The following is a 25,126-nucleotide window of genomic DNA, read 5'->3' as shown; positions in this document are numbered from 1 at the left end:
TGGGAGACAGGTGGGCTGAAGGGGTAGGGCAGGATGGAGCAGGACACATTAGCAACCTTAGAGCTCCCTCTAGGGAGGGGCTATTCCTGGGACAGGTTACCTTGGAAGCAGGTTGGGGCAGGGGCAGGCTCTTGATAAGGGTGGAGGAAGGGGTCTCAAGGGATTAACATTTTCATCCCTCAGGGGACAGTCTCCAACTTCCCAGACTCACTCAAAATTGGCCTCCTTGATCCGACCTGACTCCATTTACCTATCTCCACTGACTGCCTGTCTGATTCTGGCTTCACTTCCAGCGCAGGAGCACCCAACAAAACCCGATAAGCTCCCCACACCAGTTCCACATGCTGTCTCACTTCTGCTGAGCCACCCCATGCCAGCAACCTCCAGAAGGGGACATCAGAAGCCTTCTCTGTTCTTCATTATGAAAACTCCTCTGCCCGCCTTTGAATCTATGCCAGACACTAGAGGCAGGGGCCGAACATCTTGCTTAGCCAGGTCTGTCTTCATTGATTTCAACAGCACTAAAAAAAAAAAAAAAAAAAGCATTCTATAAAGGGGTAATTGTAATGTTGCACACCCTAAGCCATAGTTAAAATTAATAAGTACCGTCCATTCTCCCCTTTAGTCCTCACGATAATAAGTATGGGGTTGGGGAGGCAAGTATCTTACAAAACTTAATAAGAAAATTCAGACAAAAAGCTGTCCGCTGATTTGTCCAGGTAAACAGGTAACAGGGGGACGACAGCCTCCAGAACTCACATCCAGGGCTCTCTGTCATTGAAGACAAACTACTTCAGAATACTTAGCAGTGACCTCAGAAGAGTCCTCAGGAGCACCTGTGTTTCTCTCATTTCCTGCTCTGTGGGCCTGTGTGAACCCCTGACTCTCAGTGCACTCTTTCCTGCCGTATCCCAGATTTCACGGCTCCCTGTCTGTGCACACCACATACAACTTTCCCCTGTTTGCCCTCCCTTTTCTGGACTACGACTATACTAGGCCTACTTTACGGTCAAAGTATAAAACAGACCTGATAGAATCGAATTCCCAGCCTAGAAACCACCCCATTTTGTCATACTGGAGAGCAGCCTCAGGCCTGAGGGTGTAGTGCAGTGGTAGAGCACTTGCCCCGCAGGCACAAGGCCTGGTTCACTCCACAGTGCTGCAAAAACATGGCATTCGGATTTTAAATTTAAATAAATAATCCCAGAAAGAAAAAACACAACTAAATTACTTATTGCCCAGAAATCTAACAAAAGAGAAATGTAGAGAACACCTTGGCTTTGCAGACTTTCTTGCACACCCTTTAAATCAGAAGGCATTTTATCTCCAAGGATAATTTTATATTTTCTGAAGCTCTTTTTAACGTATACAAATAGTACCCCCACTGACCAGCCTTTGGCTCTGGACCTCTTGGTATGCCCCCTGGGGAGGGGCTAGAGCACCAGGCCCAGAGCTCAGGATCAGGCGCTCTGCCACTGCTACCTGTGCCACCTGGACCAAGCCACGGCCTTTCCCAGGCCAGTGTTCCCTTCACAGCATGGCAGCCCCAGTACCTCCTGCCTCACAGAGCTTCACGTTGACTTAACCAGTGGCTTCCATGATTCCATGGGTCTGCCCTTATCCCTGGAACAGCCCTATGCTCAGCATAAGAGGCCAGCTTCCAAAATCCCAGACCACAATCCTCAGAAGAGAGAAAAAGAACTTCTAGAGCTTTTCCAGGTATCCAAAGGTGTGTTTATCCCTTCCTCCTGGTCACGTGCCACCTCGCTAGTGACTGCATTTCCCAGCCTCCTTTGCACTAATAGGATCACATGGCCCCAGTCTTGCAAAGGGAATGTGAATAGAAATAAGGTATGTAACATAGCCCTTGCTTTCTCTTCTGTGTGAGCTACATCATGGTCATGGCAGCAATCCAGTGTTATCATGCAGAAAAGGACAAAGTCCTGAAAAATGACAGAGCAACCCAAATAGAAGGAACAAGGTTCCTGAACAGTCCAAGTCGCAAAGTAGCTTTATGGCCCTACACTAGTCAAGCTGTTGCATGACAGAAGGAACTTTTATCTTATTTGAGCCATTGTATTATTTATTTTGTTACATCAGCTCAGCTTTTACACACACACACACACACACACACACACACACACACTGAAGTCTCTAGTGAATCTCTCCTTGCATCTTACATCCTCAGTAGCTTCGGTGTCTTCTCCTAAGGCAATCATTTGCAAGGGAGCTGGGACTCACCTGAGACCCAAACACCTAGGCTTGGAGCTGAGGATGGGGTCAGCTGTCTCAGAGAGATCACCCTCAGTTCAGCTAATGGCAAATCCACTTACTCTCCCAACTCCATTGTCCCCTTTCATTCATTCATATTTGCACGTCAGAACTCCAGCTCTGGTCAAAATCCACCTTTCTAGCTTCTTCAAACCTCCCTCTGAGCATCTGCCCTTAGGTAGAAGAAAAGCACTCAGCACCCTAACTGGTCACTCCTGGACTCCAGTCTACCCTGCTGCCCCAAATCCTGCCAGGTTCCCCTAATCCCTTCACTCCCAGGTCTCTCTCCTCTCCCCACACACCTATACCACTCCCTCCCACCCCACTCTCAGTTAGCAGAGAATATCAAGAGATTTCCACCTCCACATCTCTGGGTCCACCTGCTGCTGTGCCCATACACTCCTGATAGTGAGTTCAGGCCACCTGTGTCCACAAGCCCCATCCCTGCACTTGGGCTATGGATCCCGAACTTCCACACTTCCCAAGAACTTTGCTCAGATAATTGTCCCCTCAAGCAGACTGCCCCCTTTCTACTGGATCATTCTCTAACTCTGAGAACAGATCCCTTCACTCAACATCTTAGATGTCAGAGGGCTGAGCTCTACTTTACAACTTAGATCATTCTGGAGAATGAATTACGGGGGAACAAGCAGAAATAAGGACTTTAGTGAAAAGGCTATTGGAGAATAGTTCCAGGACTATCAAACTGGAACATACTGACCACTCTTAGCCTGGACTCTCTGGAAGCTGGAGAACTGTGGCAGAATAAGGAAGACTAGAGAGACCACACAGCCAAATGCAATCTATAAACTTTACTCCATTCTCAGGCTCAACATAAAGAATCCATTAAGGTAAAACACTACATGTCCCCTTTCTCCTGGATTATTCTCTAACTCTGAAGGATAAAAATCATAGAATCATCTCAATAGACGGAGGACACGCTTTTAAAAAATTTAACACCTTTTTCTGACTAAAATAAAATAAACTCCCAAAAACTAAGTGTAGAAGGAATTTAATTCAACTTACCAAAGGCCATATTGAGACAGCCCATGGGAGAGTACACAATGGTGCAGAGCTGAAAGCTATCCCTCTAACCTAGGGAACAGGACAAGGTGCCCACTCTTGCCACTTCTATTCAGCGCAGCAGTGGGAAGAAAGATGCCAGAAAAAAATCAAAAGAAAAAAAAAAAGGAGCTAGAGAGTAAAGGGAGCCTAAGTTTGTGAGTGGAAAACACAAGGTGCCAATGTGGTCACTGACTGCCATGAAGTTGAGTAAATGCAACAAGATGATAAGGGCAGGCAGATCGTAGGTGTGACACACGGAGGGAATGTTGGCAGAGGAAAGAGTTCACAGAGAAGTCCAAGGCCAGAGGAAGGCAACAGAGGCCAAGCTGGGCGCAGCCTCAGCCAAAACCCAGAGGTGAACAGGTGAACTGCAAGCACCTTCCTGCAGAGGGCGCTGTCAATCTGAGTCTAGGCACCAAGTTGGGTGTCACAGAAGAGTGGGAGCTGACCATTCAGACCTCAGTTCTTGTGTCCCATGAAAATCAAGCAAGCAAATTTTATTGTAGGTTAATAAGCACACTCTCCAGACAGAGTACATGTCTCCAAGCAGAGAACGACCAGGAAACTTTTCTGCTTTCAAACTGATAACTGTCTGGTGTTCACCAGGAGAACCAGAGTCCACCTTCTGCAGCCTTTGCCTGTCAAATGTGTAAAAAAAAAAAAAAAAAAGGCATTTCAGAGAAACTCTGTGCCTTGCTGTGCTATTGGTTTATGTTTCACTGCTCATTATTAAACTGCTACCTAACAGTGAGACACTCTTCCTGGATTAGAGAGATAGAAAAGAAAAACAATCTAGAATCCCAAACAATCTAGAGTCCCAAGGATAACCATCTTCAGAGATCCGGCTCAAGACCCAGGAGCCTTTTCTGGTGCTGATAAATACCTGGGAAATAAAAGGGGTGCAGTTTAAATGGAACACGGTACAGAGCACTGTACCCCTGGGAGGAATCTACTGGGTGGGTGATCTAATGCGTATGGCCCCAGAATTCCCTGGGAATCTCTCATGAAGATCAAGTCTGTTGTGAGGGGACATTGCCTCAGGGTGAAGTCCTTCTAGTTTCACTGTCAGCTTTATCATCAATGGGGGACCCGTGGCTTCGACGCCCCCTGAGGACTGCGTGGACACATGAGAATATCTCTGGGTAATACCAGAGGTCAGGTCCACCCTCTCTGCTGTGTCCACAGAGTGGTTTTCTGCTCCCAGTAGATGCACTCGCCTTGCCCACCCTCCCCCATTTCTTTCATGGTCCAGGTGAATGTTTACAAACCTTGGAAATGTGTGGCCACAGCCTGTTGACGGCACAGGCAAACGCGGGGTCTGCACCCCCCGGAGGGAGCGCAGTGAGGGGAACTGCCTTCCACGCTGGGTTTTAAAGGTCAAAAACTCTGAACTGACGCTGCGGTTCTGTTTCTCTTCAAGTACACCCCTGGGTTCCCTTTCAGATGTATTCTTTACCTTGTGTACTAGGATTTCCCTTGTTTTCAAAACGTGTACTTAAATCTCTTTTCAAATATAAGTGTTTTCCTTGCTGACGGTTACTCTCCCAATCTCCAAGTGCACGTTAGAACTGCTTGTCCCAGATTTTCACTTGTCCGTTTGAGTTCTATGGTTTAAGGCTGCCCTTGATAAATGATTCACTTAAGAAGTTAAGACCATGGACTCTGGATCCAGACTGCCTGGATTTGAATCCCAGACCCACTGCTTAGGCAGTTGTGTAGTCCTGAGTGAGTTATTTCAACCTCTCTGTGCCTCTGTGTCTCTCTCTCTAAAATGGGGGTATCATTCAGTTCAAACGAGGTGCTACATGTTAAGTACTTCAGGTACGGCCTGGCGAGCCTTGAGCACTGCTGGCTGTTCCCATTTTGTAAATTCAGGCTGGAGGGGCTGGTTTCCTACAGTGACTCACGTCTGGACTGAGCTTGAATTTGGAGATACAGTTTGTGGCAAGGGCCTCAATCCTTAGGCTGTGGGAGCACCCCCACAAAACACTGTTGGGCTGTGGGTCTCTGGGTGGTCCCGGCTTCAGTCTTGCTCCCAGGCTGACTTGGCGGGACTTTCCTTAGGTACGAGGCACTGTCCTTCAGTGTTTCCTTCACTTACCACCCCAGTTCTCCCTTGGGGTGGGTCCCTGATTCATACCGGATGTGCTGCCTCTTCTCTTTGCCCCTTCCTGCTGAGATCCTACCTACTGCCTGGGGTCGGAGCTGGCCGCCCCACCACTCCTGGAGCACATGCAGCTGGGGTCCGGCTCAGGCTGATCTCTCTGAGATGGGCTTCAGGATGGAGGGCAGAATTTTGTAGAGGGAGTGCATGGATGACCAGCCCCATCCCACAGTGTCCTGAGGGGGCTTCTGGGCTCTGGCCGTGGGGCTGGATCCTGTGAACGTGACCTTCTTTTAGCAGAGCAGGGCTCCCTCAGGATCTTGGTCATTCAGCTGTAATTTCAGTTCTGCAGTTGCACCCGGTTCTGTCTCCTGTGTGCACAGCTCTCGTAAGACCTCTGGTAAGTCTTCTCCCAGGAGATTTGAGAAGGCATTATTCTGAATAGAGGTTTCATAAGTACAGATTTATGTGATTAATGAGTATTGAGGAGGCTGGGGAAAGAAGAATGAGCTATTAAGCTCACAAATATGGCCAAGGTGGTTTCTTAACATTGAATCTGGCATCACAAGCAGGCCTTGTGCATGGCATGACCCCAGTGAAGGACTGGCTCTTGCAGTCCAGGACTTGGTATCTTTGGAGCATCCATCCTAAGCCCAAAGCCCTGACCTGATGCCCTGCAGTGGTGGAGGGTGGATTTTGCTTGATGGATGGCGACGTCAGCTCAGCTGTCTTCATCTCACCCAGTCACATGCCCTTCCTCCTGCTGTATAGGTGTCCCCAGTAGGAGGGCGATGGGGCAGGTGGCCCCACACCCCTGCTCTGCTTGAGCATTGATAGTTATTGCCTTCACACTTGTTCTTTATACCAAGGTCTTAAAGTTTTGAAAAGTGAAAGCTAATTTCTTTTCACAATTGGGTCTAATAAGTCCTTTTCTGGTTTTAGCAACCTGCTGTGTCCCTAGGTTGGCACTGAACAATTCTGAGTGACAGGTGACTCTGAAAGGTCCCAGTGTCACCCTTTCATTAACCTTCTGGGGAAACACCATGTGTATTTATCACATTTGCTACTGGGCATCTCAAGCGCTCAATGTATAAGACTCAGGACAGGAAAGTTTTACAGGACAAAAGACAAGGCTGGGGCTGCCTGTGCAGCCAGAGACAGCAGCAGAGGAGCCCACGGTAGGGTGACTGGGCTCCAGGCCCTGTCGGGAGTGGACACTGGAGGGAGAACCCTTAGCTGTCCTCATCTTTGCCTGGGTCTGTCCTTCTAGTAGGGACTTATTTTCTCCATTTATTTAAATATGCCCTCTGTGGACCCTATCCACATCTGGTAACACTTGACTGGTGGTCGGCTGGCGTCCTTCCTGAGTGTGCGGGAGTTTTGGAGAGCACATGAACAGCTCCCATCATGGGTGGGTGGGTGGCTCTTTCTTTCCTGGTATTTGGGCAACTGAGCATTATCTATATTTCAAATACCCTGAATTTCTAAAAGGCAGTCCCCAAAATATGAACAGGTCAGCTTCTCAGTAAGTCCCCTTGGGAGAAACCAGGTCTCTTATACTGAAAATCATCTAGTGGAAACTTCTCCTTTTACAAATGAGGGAGCCACAGCCTGGAAGTGACATGACCCCCTCTAGGGGGTGGCTGGTTAGGGGCAGAGCAAGGAGGTACCATACTGGGCAACCCAACCAACTGGCGAGTAATGACTGATTTGGCAGCTGGGATGTGCCAGTGTGCCTGTCCCCCCTCTTCTCCCCAGGGTACCAGGTCAGCAGAGAGCATCGCACCTGCGCAGCCTCCTTGCTCAGCTCAACAGCAATGTCCGAGGCCGAGTTTCCGATTCCAATCACCAGGATGCGTTTGCCCTCAAATCCAGCTGGGCGCTTGTATTGCCGGCTATGGAAATACTGGCCTTGGAACCTCTCGATACCTTCAGGGGGAAGAGGAGAGAAGGCTGTGAAGGTCCAAGGGTGCAAGGGTGTCAGGCTAATTTCAGTGAAATGGCATTGTTGGTTTGCCTTTTTGGGGTCAGTCACTCATTTTCCTTTATCTCCTCTCACAGGAGTTACAGCACAGGTCAGCTGGGAAACTCAGAGTGGAGATCAGGAAGGTACAGGGAGAGGTTGAAACAAGAGGCTGCAGCACATGTATTTACCAGACAAAAAATATGTTTGACGAACAGAGCAAGTGAGATGCTGGCTTCTGACAACCCATGATTTGATTCTGGACTCTCTAGGGACACTTCTTTATCATATGTCAGATATTCTTTTAAATATCTTTTAAACACATTATGAAATGATATTATTATAATTGTATAATAATTAGAATGCATTTATTATTCTAATTTTGCAAATGCAAATGAAAACTAAAATAAGCCCAAACCCAGGCCTATAGAAGGAATGCACTGAGTAAGTCGGTAACCTGTTGGTGGTTGACTGCAGATAAGCATCTCCGTGTGCTTTCCTGGTCACCCGGGTCACTCTTCCCAGGAACACATGACTTTATTGAAGTACTTGTCTTTGGTTGTGTTGTTACTTGCAAGAACCGTTATACCTTGGTTTTTAAAATGGGGGCCGTGGCCAGCAGTGTCAGGATCCCCTGGGAACTTACTAGAACTGCAGATTCTTAGCGTCCTGCCAGGTATATGGGATCAGAAATCCTAGGGTGTGTTTCTCAGTCTGCCAGGTGACTCTGTTTGGGTTCCATTGCTTTGGCCAGGAGGGCCCAAGCATGATGGCCTGTTAAGTGCCCTGAACAAGCCTGCCACAGCCCCGGAGTCTGAGGGGGCAGGAGGACCACTGCATTCCAGGTCTTCCTGCAAGGGAGGGCTTGGCAGCCTCAGGACAGACAGAGGCAGTGCTCCTCTCCTGCCCTCCTCCCCGCCACAGTGCTGTGGCAGCACTGAGTCCCAGGCCCTCTATCTGGACTGCTGACTGGGCATGGCTCTGAGGCTTGGGCTCCAGAGATCCAACAGACTCCTCTGCATTGGGCAGGCACAGGGCTAACAGGGCCTCTTCTGCGCAGAGCCAGTGTATGTGAGAATTCTCTGGAAAGCCTTGTGACTTTAAAGGACATCCGTGTGATGAAGACCCAAAGAGGTTGATACATGGATGGTGTTTGGAGTCTGATCTTTGCAGCTCCATCCCAGTCTTCCATTCCCCCAGCCCTGGCAGCCATCCAGGACACCTGCTCCCCACTGCCAATCCCCTGGCCTCACCTGGAAAGGACTGCAGGGGCATGTGGGGCAGGATGTGATGGCCACTGCAAACCATGACTGCATCAAAAATGGCGCTCTGCTCCTTGCCGGCGCTCTGGGTGACAACCTCCCACTGGCCAGAGGATGAGAAATCTGGGCGTCTTTTCACCTGGAGGACGGTCGTCTGGAGCAAACACAGAGGGGGCATCATTTGAGAAAGGCTCAGGCTTGGCATGGGCTTCCCGGGGCCTGGAATGGGGGTGGGTGGAGTGTGATGCAGAACCCCCATTAGTTCTCCTCCAAGCCCCTGCAGCGCCCGTCCCTGCAGGCCCCTGAGGCGAAGATGCCAAGTGTGCCCCTCCCATTCTCTGATGGGCAGCGCCGGGATGTGCCGCTCTGCACCAGGCCTGAGTCTGCAGTGGGGGCCCTGTGCTGAGGGGCCGTGCTGAGTGAGGGTGAGGGAGAAAAGAGAAGGAAGGCAAGTCTGCTCATGCCATTCAAGTGCCCCACAGCGAGCATTTGTCAAGACGCACTTAGGGTGCCCCTGTGTGGGGGCTCTGCAGGAGCAGAGATGTCTCACGGGGAGCACTCAGCAGAGAGCTTGGCAGGCTGTCAGCCCTCCATCGAGTGGCATTGTTAACGTTCATCATTGTTGAGAGTATGACATGTTAGCTCTGCAGCTCAGGATGTCATCTGCTGGAAATAATCTATTGCTTCACGAATTGTTTTTAACAAGCCCATTGTCTGGAAGTCTAGTAGTTTAAAAAAGTGTTCCTAGGTGTTTCATGCCAGAGGTATTTAAGAAACAAATGGAAGCAAAGCTTGCCACACGTCTAGAGGAATGACATGCTGGAACTCTTGCTTTCAAGTATCTGAGTCTCCTCTGCACATACTATGACTTGGGTAAGTGTCCCCCAGAGGCCCCTCACCAAGGGCTCGGTCTCCAGCCCATGGCACTGTGGGGAGGTGGTGGATCATTTAAGAGGTGGGGCCTAGCAAGAGGAAGTCTGGACACTGTGGGCGTACCCTAGAAGGGGACACTGGGCTCAGTCCCTTCTTGTCTCTGTTCCCAGATGCCATGACATTGGCAGCCTTGCTCCACCGTGGGTTTCCCCCCACAGCTACTGCCTCCCCACATGCCCAAGGCAGTGGGCCAGGAGAACATCACTGAGGCTTCCAAAACCACGAGCCAAAATAAACCTTTCCTTCTCTGAAGTTGATTAGCACAATATTGGTTTTAAAAAAAATAGACATTTTTCAAAATACCAGTTTGGTGACTTTTAAAGCTGTCTCAATTTAAAAATGGGTAGGTGACATGGATGGAAAACATGTGAAAGAGCTTCACAATTCGTGGGTAGACAGCAGCCGAGAGAAGCTCTCAGATTTGTAGCTCAGAGTTGCCCATTAACCAAGCACTGTGAATCCTTGCTATTCCAGGTGTGGTCTAAGGACCAGGGCCTTTAGGTCACCCAGGAGCCTAAAGGATGTGCAGACTCTGAGTTGTCATTGGAAGCCTGTTTAACCAGGCTTGTTCTGCACTTGAACAAGCTCTCTGCGTGGTTTCATCTGCAGTTGAGAAGCTGGTGCAGGTTACGTTGCCACTCAGTAGAGCCTTGCACAGTTCACCTACTTCTTCTATTTTTATTTTTAATTTTTTTTTGTACCAGGGACGCTTTACCACTGAGTTATATTCCCCATCCATATATATGTATATATATATGTGTATATATATATATATATATATATATATATATATATATATATATATTTGCAGATGGACACAGTACCCTTATTTGGTTTGTTTATTTTTATGTGGTACTGAGGATCGAACCCAGTGCCTCACAAGTGCAAGGCAAGCACTCTACTGCTGAGCCTCAATCCCAGCCCTCCCAATCCTTTTATTTATTTATTTTTTAAATTTTGAACCAGATCTTGCTAATTTCCTGAGGCTGGCTTGAAACTTGTAAGACTCCTGGGATTACAGGTGTGCACCACTGCACCTGCCTTTTTTTTTTTTTAAATGAGGTGACATTCACTTTATTAATTCTTGATGCAGCATAGACTACAATGTGAATAAACATCAATGAAAGGCAAGATGGTTTTCATGCAGCATTCGTTTTACTATCTCTGAACTGTCAGCCCTATTATCTACTGTTTCTTGAATCAAGTCCTAACATCTATGACTTAATCAGCACGGAGACCAGTAAACGGAAATCCCCACCCTCCAGAAAACAATGGCAGCAGTAACATAATAAACAGGAGAAACGGCTCCCTTGTAACTTTAACATGATCTTTAGAAGAACAGAGAGTATAAACTGCATTTTACAGGAGGGCTGTAGGTTTGTTACCTAGATTGATAGCTAGATGGACAAAGACCTACCATTAAGCTTCTGTTTTAAAGAAGCAGCCATTCACAAGATAAAAGTACCAGGAATCGGGATAAACTATATTAGGTAAAACTGCACATTTTAACAGTGTTTACGAATATAGGCTTCCATAAAAATTAATAATTAAAAACTAATATGATACAAGCCTGGTACATTTAAAAGTAGAATTACTAAGAAAATGAGATGTATCAAAATAAATATGCCTGACAGTATTTATCTGAAATATAATTTAAAATTCATTTTCTGTTGAGAGCCACAGCCAAAGGGGCCCCAGCAAACTTCCAGCTGCCAGCAAACTTCCAGCTGCCGGCTGATGATTGGCTCACAGCGGCCCCAGCAACATCTAGCTGATTGGCTCCTCTGCGGTGACCACGGAGCTGCTCATTGGGGGACTTCTTTGGCTCCGCCCATGCGACCCAGCCAATCGGCCTCAAGAGCAGGAGGATTGTGGGAGGTGGTGAGGCTTGGGTGGGTGAGAGGCTTGTGGGAAGCCTGTGGTGGCAGTTGGGCTCTGAGGGTTTTTTCCTGAGGAGCTGTTTTGTTTGGCTTCTGTGATTCTAAAAATAAAGTTAGTTTCTTTTGACAAGTGGCTCCTGAATTGTGCCCAGCCAGACTGCGGCATTTGGTGGCTCGCACGGGGAGCGACTGAGGGTAAGTAAACTGCGCGCCCCTGAGGGCAGGGCGAGAGGATGGGTAGCCATTCTAAGTTTCCTCTTTTGTTTTGCTTCATTTTTGTTTTAACTTGCCTGTCCCTGGAGATGAGTGAGACGGAAGGAAAACCGCTCACATCTGAGGAAAAACTATTTGCGTCTGAGGAACAGATAGGGAGAAAGGCTATAATGATTTTTTGTTGTTCCATTTTTATTTCATTCTATCTCGGTTTTGTTTGGTGTTATCTTGTTGGGTTGTATTATAGTAGAAGTATGGACTAAGGGCTCCAGGCAATCCTGTATGTGCCCTGATATGTCCTATAAAGAATGGATCTTTTCTGTCCCAGATTAGACTTTGTATAATGGAAAGCAAAGAGAAAACAGTAGAGGAAGGGGAAATCCTACCAGCATCTTCAAGGGATACTATAGCATTAACTATATACTGACTATCGGAAAATAAATTAAATACAGAATCTTTAAACATCACAAAAGCTTGTAATACTGCATTAAGCTCTACCTTTTGAGCTGATTGTTTGGGTACTAAAAATGTAAAAGTTTGATCAGGGGTAACTACTGCTGCTGTACCATTATTTGACCCATCAGTGAATATATTTGGAGCATTCATGATAGGGGTTTTTTTTGTCATTTTTGGAAAAATTACAGGATGCGATGACCAAAAAGACAATAAAGGATTAGATGGTAAGTGGTTATCAAATGAAACATTAGATTTGCACATGATTATTGCCCAAGTATTTAACTCATTAGCTATCTCATCAATTTGATTCATAGTATATGGAGTAATAATTTTATTGGGAGAAATTCCAAACACTCCCTTTGCTGCTTTTATTCCTTTGAGTATTAATTGTCCTACAGCCTCAGGATACCTAGTAAGAATAGTGTTAGGAGAATAAGATAAATGTATCCATAATAATGGACCTTCTTGCCAAAATACTCCTGTAGGAATATTTTTGTTGGTAGTACAATAAATAATAAAGGCAAACTTATATCAATTCCATCCAAATGCATATTTTCCATATATGTTTCAATGATTTTTAATGCCTTTCTTGCTTCAGGCGTTAACATTCGGGGTGAATTTGGATCTGATGGACCTTTTAGGATATCAAATAAAGGTCCTAACTCTCCTGTTGGTATACCTAGATAAGGCCTTATCCAATTTATGTCTCCTAATAACTTTTGAAAGTCATTAAGTGATTTGAGTTGATCTACTCGTATTTGAATTTTTGGTGGACGGACCATGGTTGAGGATAATAGAACTCCTAAATAATTAATTGGAAAATTTAATTGTACTTTATCTATTGCTATCTATAGATTATAATTTTTTAATAAGTTTGTAAGTGTGGCATAACTTTCTAGCAATGTGTTTTTATCTTTGTGTGCTAATAATACATCATCCATATAGTGAAATATTTGTAGTTCAGGATTTTGATTTCTAAGTGGCTGGATTACTTTGTTAACATAAATTTGACACATAGTTGGGCTGTTAGCCATCCCTTGAGGGAGTACTTTCCATTCATATCTCTGATCAGGACCTTCATGATTCAGTGCAGGGATAGTAAATGCAAAACGTGGACTATCCTCAGGATGAATTGGAATTGAAAAAAAAACAATCTTTAATATCTATAACTAAAACATACCAAGTTTTTGGCAAAGCAGACAATTGAGGAATCCCTGTTTGAGCAGGTCCCATAATAACCATCTCATTATTAATGGCTCTTAAATCTTGCAATAATCTCCATTTACCAGATTTCTTTTTGATGACAAAAATGGGAGTATTATGGGGAGATACAGAAGGTTGTATATGTCCTTCCGCTAATTGTTGTTTGACCAGATCATGGGCTGCTTGTATCTTTTCTTTAGTCAGGGGCCACTGAGGAACCCATACTGGTCTTTCTGATTTCCATGTAATTTTTATTGTCTCAGTGGCCCTTTGTGAAAATCCAACCCATGTCTGTCTGTTCCTTGATCTATTTGTATTGGTGCTGCTATACCTTGTTCTTGTTTTTCTAATCTTTTTCCTTTCCTAAAACCTTGTCTAGCCATAGTAGTGGGTGCATTTTGATTGATGTTATTTGTTAATGTCAAACCTAATTGATCTAGGACATCTCGTCCCCATAAATTTACGGGAAGATGATCCAATACATATGGCTGTATAGTTCCTTCACATCCTTCAGGATCCTTCCAATCTAATACCATTGCACTTCTATGGGGATTAGTCACCACTCCTAGGCCTCGAAGCATTTGAGTGGCTTGTTGTAATGGCCAATGTTTTGGCCATTCTTGACGAGAGATGATGCTAAGGTCTGCACCTGTATCCAGTAGCACATTAAATTCATGTCCTTGAATATTTAGTTTTAGCATGGGGTGAGAATCTAAATTTAAAGAAAGCATAGCCCCATCTACACCTGTGGAGCCTAATCCCTTGGAACCTCTTTCTACAGCACGACTGGAAAATTTATCATGTAGGCTTGGTATTATTAGTAACTGTGCTATTCTATCTCCTGGTGAAATTACTGATATACCCTTTGGAGAACTGGCTATAATTTTTATTTCACCTTCATAATCGGGATCAATTACCCCAGGACTTATCATAAGTCCTTTTAGAGTAGAAGAGCTGCATCCCAATAATAAGCCTACTGTTCCTTTGGGAAGAGGTCCTTTTACCCCTGTGGGAATGATTTGAACTCCCATCTCTGGAGTTAGTACTGATCTGGCGGAGGCGCAGATGTCCAACCCTGCACTCCCACTGGTTTGTCTGATGAGGGATCTGATGGACAATGTGTCCTGGGCACTACCCTGGTGGGGTTGCTGGGTTCCTCCAGTGCTCCATATATTTGTGGTTTGGGGCCCCGGAGCATTGGGGCCCCCTGTCCATTTTTTGGCAACGGAGCCTGATGCCTTTGTCCACGATATTGTGGATAAACACCTTGTCCTTGTTCATTTTTTGATAATGGAGTACCCTCTATGGTGGTTTGAGAACGGCATTCATTAGCCCAATGTCTCCCTCTACGGCATCGTGGGCAAATACCCGGTATTCTACTCCTTTGATACCTAGTTTTGTTAAACCCTCCTCCTATGGGGCAATTCCTTTTAAAATGTCCTGTTTGTTCACAATTGTAGCATGTTCTTGGCCTGGCATCTAAAGCCTGTTTTACTGCAGCTGCCACAACTTGCTATTGTTCATTAATGTCTCTACATAATTTAATATATGTGTTTAAATCTTCATGTTTCCATGGTCTAATGATATCTCTGCACCAACGATTCGCTTGGTCATAAGCGAATTTTTATGACTGTATTTTCTATATAGTTACTAGTTCTCAGAGAATATGTTAATGATAACAAGGCAGTGTGTTGAATGACAATGTTTGGTTATTGTTGTTGATTATTTGTTTTTGAGAAAGCAAAGGAAAAGATGATTCCAAATGTATTTCAAAATGATCTGCCATCTCTGTGTTGCTGGAGGTTGTGAAATTAGCAGGAATAATTCCCACAGGCTTCTGAGGTGAAGGGAGAGTAACAAGTTTATTTAACACATATCAAGTAATCCCATTATAGAGATGTTAAAAAAAGTAATCTGATTTTCTTCATATATCCTCTCAAGGGAAATAAGCTAGGGACATTCAATGGTAATGGATATAGTTTAAATGCAGTTTTACCATTAATATTAGAATCATTAAATGTTCAATTTTAACAGTTGATTTTCTTCTGTTAATGTAAACGATCTACATGACCAGGCAGGAGCAATCACACTGTTTGGGGGGATTACTATCATGCTCTAACCTTTTAACAAAGAGAGTTTATTCACAATTTCTTCTATCATCAGGATAACTTTTTTATTTAAAAGTGAACTGAACTAACGTAGAGAAACTCATTTCCCCAAAAATACAGTACCTGGAATTGGATGTATTTTAGAAGATCAAACTTTTTGGCAAAAATCCTGAAATATCCCAGAAGTTTGGAATTGTGCAGGAAGTTTGGGAAATCTTCAGGCATAGGAAAAGTCACTGAAACAGGACATTTCCTTGCTGGTGTTGGTGATGACGGATCGGTAGATACTTGCTCGGCCATCTTCTACGTTTTCCTGAAGGAGGGAGTGAAATAATTAGGGGTGGTCATGTACTGGAGCAATCCCTTTCTTGGTGTCCCACCTTTCTCACACTCCTGTGCCAAGTGACTCTGTGATGTGGCAGCAGGACAGAATGCATGGATGGAGAGGTGCAGTGCGTTCCTGTGTTGGGACCTGCGAGCATCTGCCAGCTTTGCTGAATGGGATGCTGTTGATGGGTGTGGCGGGGACCATTTATTTGGCACATTGCAGGATATTTAGTGTCCCAAGTCTCTACCTATTTAATGTCATCTTCTGGGAACCAGTTAACTGCTTAAATTTGCCCTCAAGAGGCTTCACACACCCCTTCCCTCTTTAGGGACTACGACACGCTGGGACATTGGACAGAGAACAAGACAGAGAGTTTGAAGTAAAATGAGTACATTTGGGAGTGGGGAGTTTTCACATCTGGCTTTGTATCTGCCTGCCTGCCTTCACTTTGTGCTTTATGCAACTTTCCCTTCCTCCAGTGATAAAGGTGAGGAGCGCTGACACCGATCCAACCTTAAACCTGATTTCTGATGTCATCAAATGTGCTTTGGCAAAACCTGAAGCAGCCATATGGTTGAGTCTGCTTTCTCCTACAAATAGTGCTCTGCAGAATGCCCTGCATGGGGAATCTGAAAAGAGCTGAGTATGGTGATTCAAAGTCTGTGAAATCAGTGTGTGGTCAAAGAGGCTTTATTAGGAAATTTAAATGATGCTACCCAAGAACAGCCCAATATGTGTTCTGAGGATGCACAGACTGAGGCGTAATGCAGAGCAATAGCACTCGCTGATTCGGTTCAGCATCAAGGCCGGTATGAAGACACGGAAAGCCTGTAGGAATTCACCAACCGAAAGAAGTGACAGACTTCCTGAGACACCCCAGAGGGTCTTCCACAGCGTGTGACAAAGGAAAGCCAAGATTCACCTCTAGTCCAGCTCCACCCTAGATCAGTTGTGCATGTTCTTTCTCATCCTTGTTCTCACAGAACATTTCTTTCCTGCCTGATCGTTAGGTGGAGGTTAGTCTGGACTAGCAGAAGGGAGTTGGTCTCTAGAGTTAAATGTGAGTTTGAATTCACCTCCTTCAGACTGTTTTGAGTCGGGACCAGTGAGTGCCCCGAGTTCCAGCCCCCTCTTATGTGCACAGGGCTGCAGTACTGCACAGCAGTGGTGGCCATCCTTAGTGAGGAAGCCAAGGCTTCAGACAGTCGTCAGTCACGGCTCACTGCTCACCGCAGCATGGAAGTCCACCAGGGTCGCTGCCCTGATGGATACCAATAACTGTATGAGTGCATTCGAATCACCAACCTGAGATTTCTAGTATTTTCTGTTCAGAGGTTAAACTTGATCTCAAAGAGTTCAAAAGAGTACACTTATGGGATCTTGTCTCCTAAGTGAAAAGCTCCCTCTGTGTCCTAGACTTCACTGTGTCCTAATTTCAGGGGTTAGCAGCACCAATATGGGTGCCAAAGCTAAATGATGTAAGATCCTTGCTAAATAGAGGCTGTTCCTAAATGTCTTCTGCCCTCCTTCCTCTCTCTGTCTTCTCACCCTCTCATGATCATTCCACCCCTCTTACTTACCATAGGTCTTTTTTCATGGGTGTGTATTTAATTTTCCTAGACAGAATCAAAACTTGGACCATGCCTGTCACAATTGCACATGGCTTGGGAACAGCTAGTCAAGGCAGGCCAGTTTCCTGGGAGGTCAGAGTTGACTGTGATATTATTGCTAATTGTAAGCAAGTATTGGAATCCTAAGGGGGTTTGCGATAGAATATGGAGGGGCTTCTGCCTGATGCAGGGATACAATGATCTAAACTGGATAAATAAACAATGATATTTTAATTTTCAAATACTAGCTTCAAATTTCTTAATACTAAAGCCAAACTGGTTTTTGACTGAACACAATGTCCTTGACAAGACTGAGTGCCTGAGCTTCTTATCCAATCAAGTGCTCAGAAGAGGAAATATTTCATTAAGGAAAAAAAAAAGAATATTTGTAAGATCAGACCAGATAATTTTGTGAGTAGCACAGAGTAATCAGTCAGGCTTTCTGGAATCAGAGGGACTGGGCTGATATCCCAATTCCACCACCTCTAATGGTTTGGTGATCACGAACAATTACATAAGCCAGTCTCCTCATTGTTCCCTCCACAGTGGGACTCACTGATAACTCCAGCACAATAAGGCACTTCTCACAATGCCTGGCTCAAGATATGTCCTCAGTCAGTGTTTGCCTCTTTTGCTATTATTATATACCACTAGAGTAAACTTTTAAAAGAAACCATAGATTAAAATCAGTCAAACTAGACTGTTAAGCTATAGCCAGGATGTTAGTTGTTTGTTTTTAAGACTCAATGAATTGGCTTTAAAATGTGGTGGATTTTCGTCAGGCCAATTTTAAGGGAATTTGAGTGGTGAGATCTTGTTCTGGTGCCTGAGCCCATGTAGTGACCTTAGGCCAGGGCAAGGCTCACCTTCATGAGTCGTGCTTGTGCAGTTTATCAGCAAATGATGATGATATGAGGATTCTTATCTGAAGATCTTTATAGTTGTGTTCATTGGTAGACAGTAGTTTAAAAAAGTTTGTTGGGCTAGGGGTGTAATAAAATGGTAAAAGCACTTGCCCAGCATGTATGAAGCCCCGGGTCCTATTTTCAGCACCCCCCAAAACAAAATATATATAAAAAAGAATTTTTTAAAATGTTATTTCTTCCTACATTTAGTTGGATGAAATAGATGTGTTTGGATAAACCTAGGTAAAATGGGTGTTGTTTTCCCAGGAGAAAAGGAAGATGATTAATACTGACTTCATAAACAGATACATATCACGTGTTTATTCTGCGCAGGCCTCGAGTTTCAACTTAGGGGTAAGATGCAAACATCTATGGTTTGTATGGAGCTTATTAGTCTATGGAATTAAAATGCATTAGGGCTTTGGGGACATGAAAGTGAAGAAACTAAGAGAAGAGGGGCTTTGGGGTCAACCAAGACAAGGACAGGGAGATACAGATTCCAAAACAGATAAATGAACTTACTTGTTTACTTAAAATAGAAGCACTTCCTAAAGATGATATTCATGCACACAGAGACTGGATTTGCTTATGGGTCAAATTTGCTGCAGTTTACTTGGTTGAGACAAATGGTCATATGAGGATTTTCCTCATTTGAAATTTTCAGAATGTCAGAAAACTGTATTTTAAAACTAAATTAGTTCAGATAACAGTGATTTGGGATTTGTCATCTTTTTAAAATACACATATTTTTAGTTGTAGTTGACACATACCTTTATTTTATTTATTTTTATGTGGTGCTGAGGATCGAACCCAGTGCCTTGCACATGCTTGGAGAGTACTCTACCAGTGAGCCACAATCATAGCCCTGGATTTATCATCTTTGACCATGGACTAGATTAAAGTATTTTTGACTTTATGAAAATAGAAAGGTTGTCAAAACTAAGTAAGATTCAAAGTAGAATATATATATAAGCTACTCAAGAGAGCAAACTTATAAAGCAAAATTAGATTTGCTTGTTATGAAGATGAATTACAAAAACCTACACATTAATCCTTTTTTTTTTTTTTGTGAAACATCGTCATATTGACTTTACCAATCAGTACTTTGCTCCCATGAAGGATAGTTATTCTACAAAGTTAGAAATAATAAAATTACTTTTCTTTGAAAACTTTCTATCATTCTATCTTTTCAGTCTTTGGGATGGATCTTACATCCATCTACTGTACTACATGAATATGTTTGAAACTTTTTACTTCTTTGTCTGACAACCGAACACAAAACTATGGTTTCCAAAAGCATTGGTGGGCCAGTTACCCTAGAGGATTCGGGAGCTCTGAAAAACACCAAGTTTGAGTAGGTTTGAATTGTGCCCAAATGCCTGTGTTTTGGAAGAGCTCCCTTGCTACTCAGATGTGCAGAGGAGTCAGGGAGCCATCTAGCATCCCTGCATGCTCCCTTCTTTCCACTGCGCTGGCATCTCTTTGAATCACGGGCCTCGATCCCTCGGAGTTTTCTCATGCAACTTCCCGACTCAGGTATTTACAAGGGACACAGTCTCCTCATGACGGACCCTGTCCATTCTCTGGAGCCTCAAAACTTGTCACTCCTCCACCTGCCTCCTTCATTCCAGCTGTGCTGTGACTCTGTGTCCTCTAAGACTCAGGTCTCTCAAGCTTCCATACTTCTGCATATGCTGTTTGCTCTGCCTGAGACTCTCTATCTGCATGTTCACAGACCCCCATCCCTAGTTATTGTCAAGACATAACAGCATCACACCTCATGGAAGTCTGATTCCCACTGGGTGAGGCTCTGTGATTCCAATAGCAGTCAGCGTGTTAGCCCTTATAAAATTGCACTCTGAAAGAGATTTGCTTTTGTATTCCTTCCTGAGGTACAAGCTCCTTGACAGCGAGGACAGTACATCTCTGTATTTTTAGCACTTGGTATGAGTCTGGAGTATAGGAGGCTTCAGTCAATACGTTTATTGAATGAGTCAAGCTAACCAGGAGCCTTTTCTATCATTGCATAAAGGACTTAACAATAAAAAAAATAGGCATTCACTAGTTTTGCTGATAGTACACTATAAACTTTGTTCTGTTATAAAACATAATTTATTCATTAATAGTATACTATAAATTTTATTCTATTCTATTGTTCTTTAAACATGTTAGGAAAAATTAACTTACATCTTAGACCGCTAGTAAACAGAACTATGGGATCATTATATTGCACGTTTGATTGCCTGGAGAGTTATACGTATTTAACATATTAAATTTGGTTCTGTCAAATGGGCAGCAGAGTGCCAAAATCCGTTATAGTGAATTAGGATGTAATAAATTTATCTAGGAGAACCTCTGCAAGAAAAACGAGGGTCAGGCTGTCGTTATGTCTTCTATTAAGGAGATGGCGCTTTGCTCTAAACTCATCCAGAGAAGACAATACTCTTAAGTGAACAGTCTAAAACAGGAAAGGCTTTGAGGAGGAGGAAAGCAGATGGAGTGCATACTGAGGTCAGCAAGTCCCACCGGGTGCTGGCCCAGGTAACCGCTTCTCATTTTTATCCTTCTATGATCTACATTCTAATCAATAACTTCCACGGACACAAACCCAGATCGTCAAAGTTGTGAAGACCCAGAACAGGGAGGCAGACAGTGATGACAAATGATTGATGTCAGATAGACTTTTCTCAACCAAGGATCAAACCAACTAATGTTTAATACACACTAATGAGAACTCTTCTAAGTAGGGGTAGAGCAATGAGCCACACAAGAACAGGATAATAGTGACTTGGATCATCAGTTGCTCAAATGGACAAGACCCTGGGGTTTTAACAGATCCCCAAATCAGAGTGAGTCACGTGATGAGAGAAGCAGTGCCGTGGTGGACCACATGTGTGTATTCTCAGTTCTGTGGCTTCTTCTGAGAACTGTCAGCGCTTAGTCATATGGGCAAGACTCTTCACCTTGACTTCCTTATGGTTAAATGGGGTTGATAGTTATAGATAATGTTGAAGGTGACTGCAAGTATAAAATGAGATAATGCATGTGAAAATAATTCTACCAGTGTAAGCTTTCATTTCTTGAATGCCATCAAAGCCAAGGAACCTTGACCTGCCTTAGTGGAGGCCGCTGTGCGGGCTGTGTACAACGTCAGGCCAGATGATCACAAATGTGCTGAGGACCGTGCTGGTGTCTGATTCACCTTTTACTGTCTGAGGCATGCCCGGCATCTCTTTGACCCTGAAAAATGTCTTTGGAGAAAATAAATTTATTTGAAATATTAGACCTTGGTGGAGTCATGTTTTAAGAGACAAAGTGATATTTCAGACCGACTCTAGAGGAAAGAGACGGAGACATCTAGAGATTGTTATGTGAAAATTAATTGAAATAGCTGGGCACATGCCCTGGGAGAGGGGAGGCCTGTGTGTAACCGGAAAGCCGGGTGCATTGGTTACCTCCCCATGACTACAAGGCATTGGGCATAGGCAGAGAAGGCTAATGGCTCTCTCCGTACCTCAGTGAGGTTGTTAAATGCAAAGGCTCAGACCTTCGTTTGTGTTCTTTTGCATCTATTATGCTCCCCTGCATGTTATTTATCTCCATCCTGAATTTCTGGTTCAGATATCAGTGAAGACAGTCCCAAGACCTCCTTCCCATGGGCATAGTGAAGAGAGATGCATGCTGAGTGCTTCTGTGCTGGGAAAAGTGCTAGAGCATGATCTCCGCCCTGCCTGTCCTCCCAAGATGGCACTAGGGGGCGCTGGAGAAACTTCTAGTAGAATTCAGCACCAAAGCTGGGCTTGGGACAGAATTTTACATTTTTTTTTTAAACTGTCACCACTACATGTGTTAGGTGATCTCCAAAGGATTGTGTGTAAACAGAGAAATTAGTGAAAAACTCGTTTATAAACCAATTTTGGGTGTGGAGGGATCTCATGAAAATAGAAGGGAGATAATAGAATGGGGTAGAGGTCTAAAGAAGGGAAGAGGAGGGAAAGGGGAGGTGGCGGGGAACAAAAGGGATAGATTATATTGTGTGCAGCACAAATGTGTAACAATGGGTGCCATGATGTGGAATTATAATGCATCAGTAAGTAAATGGGAAACAGAAAAGATTTTGGGTGGTAGAGTTGTAAATAGGCGTTTCCCCGTGAGCAGGGGGCTTGCCAGTGGCCAAGTGGCCCCCTTGGCAGTCAGTCTCCAGAAAGATCCTTGAGAGGAGGGCCCGGGGTGCAGCCTGTGAAGTTCTGATTACTGTTTCCCCTCAGAGAGGTAGTATGTCTTTAATCACAACAGAAATGACCAGCATTTTATATCACCCTCTCAGGACCAGCTATAATAGACTAATGACCAGTTTGTAAGAAATGAATGGGATTCAAGCTGGTTTCCAGCTTTCCTGTCTGCAAAGCCATGTGTCTCATGTGAGGATCAATCTCTGACTCCGAGAGTGCTTGTAGAGCAATATTTCCCTCTTGATACTGTGCAGCGCTTGCCAGACTTGTCTCATCACAAGATTCACTGGAAATCTTATTAAAACCCCCCAGGAGACTCTGATTCTGAAGGTCCAGTAATCAGTGTCTTTAAGAACCCACATAGGTGTTTCTCAGGTCAGATTACATTTGAGAAGTCTAATGTTAGAAACATTCCTTTGGAATGAGTTTTGAATTGGCAAAGCACATATTCCGGGTGACCTTGCCATGCCCCTAGTTGGTCAGCCTGTAGGAAGAGCCCTCCGGATGGCCACTGCTGACATGGTTACATCCCCTCTGCATGGATTTGAACATTTTGCTCCTGTCTGGAATGTTCTCATGTGTCTCGATACCTCAGTTAGATACACCTAATACATAACCCTTAGGTTGCATCTCCTGAGTTATGAACTTGAATTTTGGTTTAACCTTTTTGAGCAAGAACACAAGTTAGGGCATAGTGATAAGTAGGTGCTCAGCTCCCTGGGACTGAATGTGACACCTCGACCTGCGTGGCCATGGCCAGCTACTCAACCTCCCTCCTTCTCCACTTGCTAGTCCATAAAGTATGTAGACATTGTTAGTAGCTAACAGAGAACTCTGTGGGGAATCGGGAACTGTTCTAAGTTCTTTATGTAAATGATCTCCCCTCATCCCCAAAGCAGCACTGTGAGATAATTCCACGTCTCTGATATTATCCCCAATGTAACCATGTAAACTGAGGCACAGGGATGTCAGTCACTTGCCCAAGATCTCACAGCAAGGAAGTGGCAAGTCAGTACCTTTTGAAAGCTTGGGGGAAGGAATAATTATGAAACTTTATGTGCCTTTCTGATTTCAATGCAAATCCTTAAGGATGGCTAGCAGTGTCACTATTGGCACTTGGTGAATAGCAAAAATTGAAATAATACAAATATTTAATGAAGAGTTTCATAGCAGTTATACTAGCACATAATGTGTAGTTTGGAGAAACAAACGTGGTTATTTGTGGGAGAGAATATCAGAAGTGATGGGGCACATTTTCTGAAGAAGCGTTTGGCTTAGTGATTGAAAAAGGAGTAAATAGTGCCTCGAAAATATTCCTGTTGCTGCTATTTTGTAAGATGTTCTCCAACGTTAGTATAGTCCCTAACTAGTACACAGGAGAATGACAAAAATATGGGCCACGAGACGATGGCTGGATACAAAGGATGTCTGCCTGGGTTGGCACCTGGGCTAGCCTAGTGTTGACCTGGGCAGAGATGCCAGCCTGGGACTCAGGTTCCTGAACAGCTCTAGATATGTAACAAGAGAACTGGATCAAAGTCGCCCCTGAAATCCCTGCAGAGGGCCACAAGTAGCTATGACTCACCCTGAAATAGCAGCATCACCCAGTCAAGATGCAAGGAAACCTCCCTTACCTTGAACCTCCACAGCCCTCCGATGTCTTCTGTCCTCTCAAAGCAAGTGGGCTCCAGCCCCTCGTCCACACAGCACTTCAGCGAGACCAGGCCACTGACCCCGGCTCCAATCACTGCCACCTTCTTTGCCATGTGTCCTGTCAAGGAGTTGACCTGTCATTACTGCTTAACACAGGTGAGAGAGTCCCTGTGGTGTGGTCAGGTAGCTGGATTTCAACAGTCTCATGGTAACTCAGTAAGCAGCACTAATTGAATGAAACGCCTCGCCGCTCAAATCCTAGTCTCCTTTTCCCCTTGAGAGATGCTGAATTGTCTTGGACTCGCTTGCAGACCTTGTTTAAGAGTCTCGGTGTAACATTAAAAACAACCCCTTTAACAAAGCCAAAGTATGCAGTAAGGCAGTGTGTGAGGTGAGCCAAGCTGGGTCTTGTCCCTCCGGGTCCTGAGCACTTCCTTCTCTGCTCCTGGCTGTCAGCTTACCTTGCCTTTGAGCACTGCCCCTCTGAGAGCAGAGTCCTCCCCATTGTGTGTGAGCTGGAGACAGTCTTAAGAGGCAGAGGTGCTGTGGGAAGCAGGAGGAGCTTCCTGCTCCTCCCGCAGCATTCTGCCAGCTGAAGCTCCAAGGAGTCCTGGGGTTAAACAAGAGGCTCAGTGCTCCAGCCAGGTAGTGACCAAGGACCAAGGCACATACTTGGCACGCCGTGCAGGTGGTTCAGAAGTTCATCTTATCATGGGTGTAACAAACGTGCACTGAGTTGATAAAAAAGGAAAAATAAAAATAAGTTAAAACCATCCCTAACCTAAGTACCTATTTTGATATGTTCTTCCACCTGCATATATATATATATATATATATACACACACACACACACACACACACAAAATGGGATGGCACTCCAAGTTTGATTTCCAACTTGGTTTTTTCACCACCAATAACTTTGAACATGTGGGTGCGTTGC

At 44.5% G+C, this 25,126-nt stretch overlaps 1 pseudogene across 1 annotated transcript; it reads right to left on the bottom strand.

Annotated features, from left to right (window-relative positions):
• Positions 1-4,102: 4,102 nt before the first annotated feature.
• On the bottom strand, positions 4,103-24,676 carry LOC144257032 (dimethylaniline monooxygenase [N-oxide-forming] 2-like; annotated as a pseudogene). Its single transcript, XR_013344346.1, has 6 exons — positions 24,648-24,676; positions 24,168-24,304; positions 15,582-15,771; positions 8,657-8,819; positions 7,227-7,369; positions 4,103-4,219 (listed from the first exon to the last, which is right to left on the bottom strand). The product of XR_013344346.1 is annotated as a dimethylaniline monooxygenase [N-oxide-forming] 2-like (transcript).
• Positions 24,677-25,126: the final 450 nt, after the last annotated feature.

This window comes from Urocitellus parryii, chromosome 9 (genome assembly GCF_045843805.1).
Source record: "Urocitellus parryii isolate mUroPar1 chromosome 9, mUroPar1.hap1, whole genome shotgun sequence".
Taxonomy (NCBI): domain Eukaryota; kingdom Metazoa; phylum Chordata; class Mammalia; order Rodentia; family Sciuridae; genus Urocitellus; species Urocitellus parryii.
The sequence above is the reverse complement of the archived record's forward strand: the minus strand, read 5'-3'. Positions and strand labels throughout refer to the sequence as shown.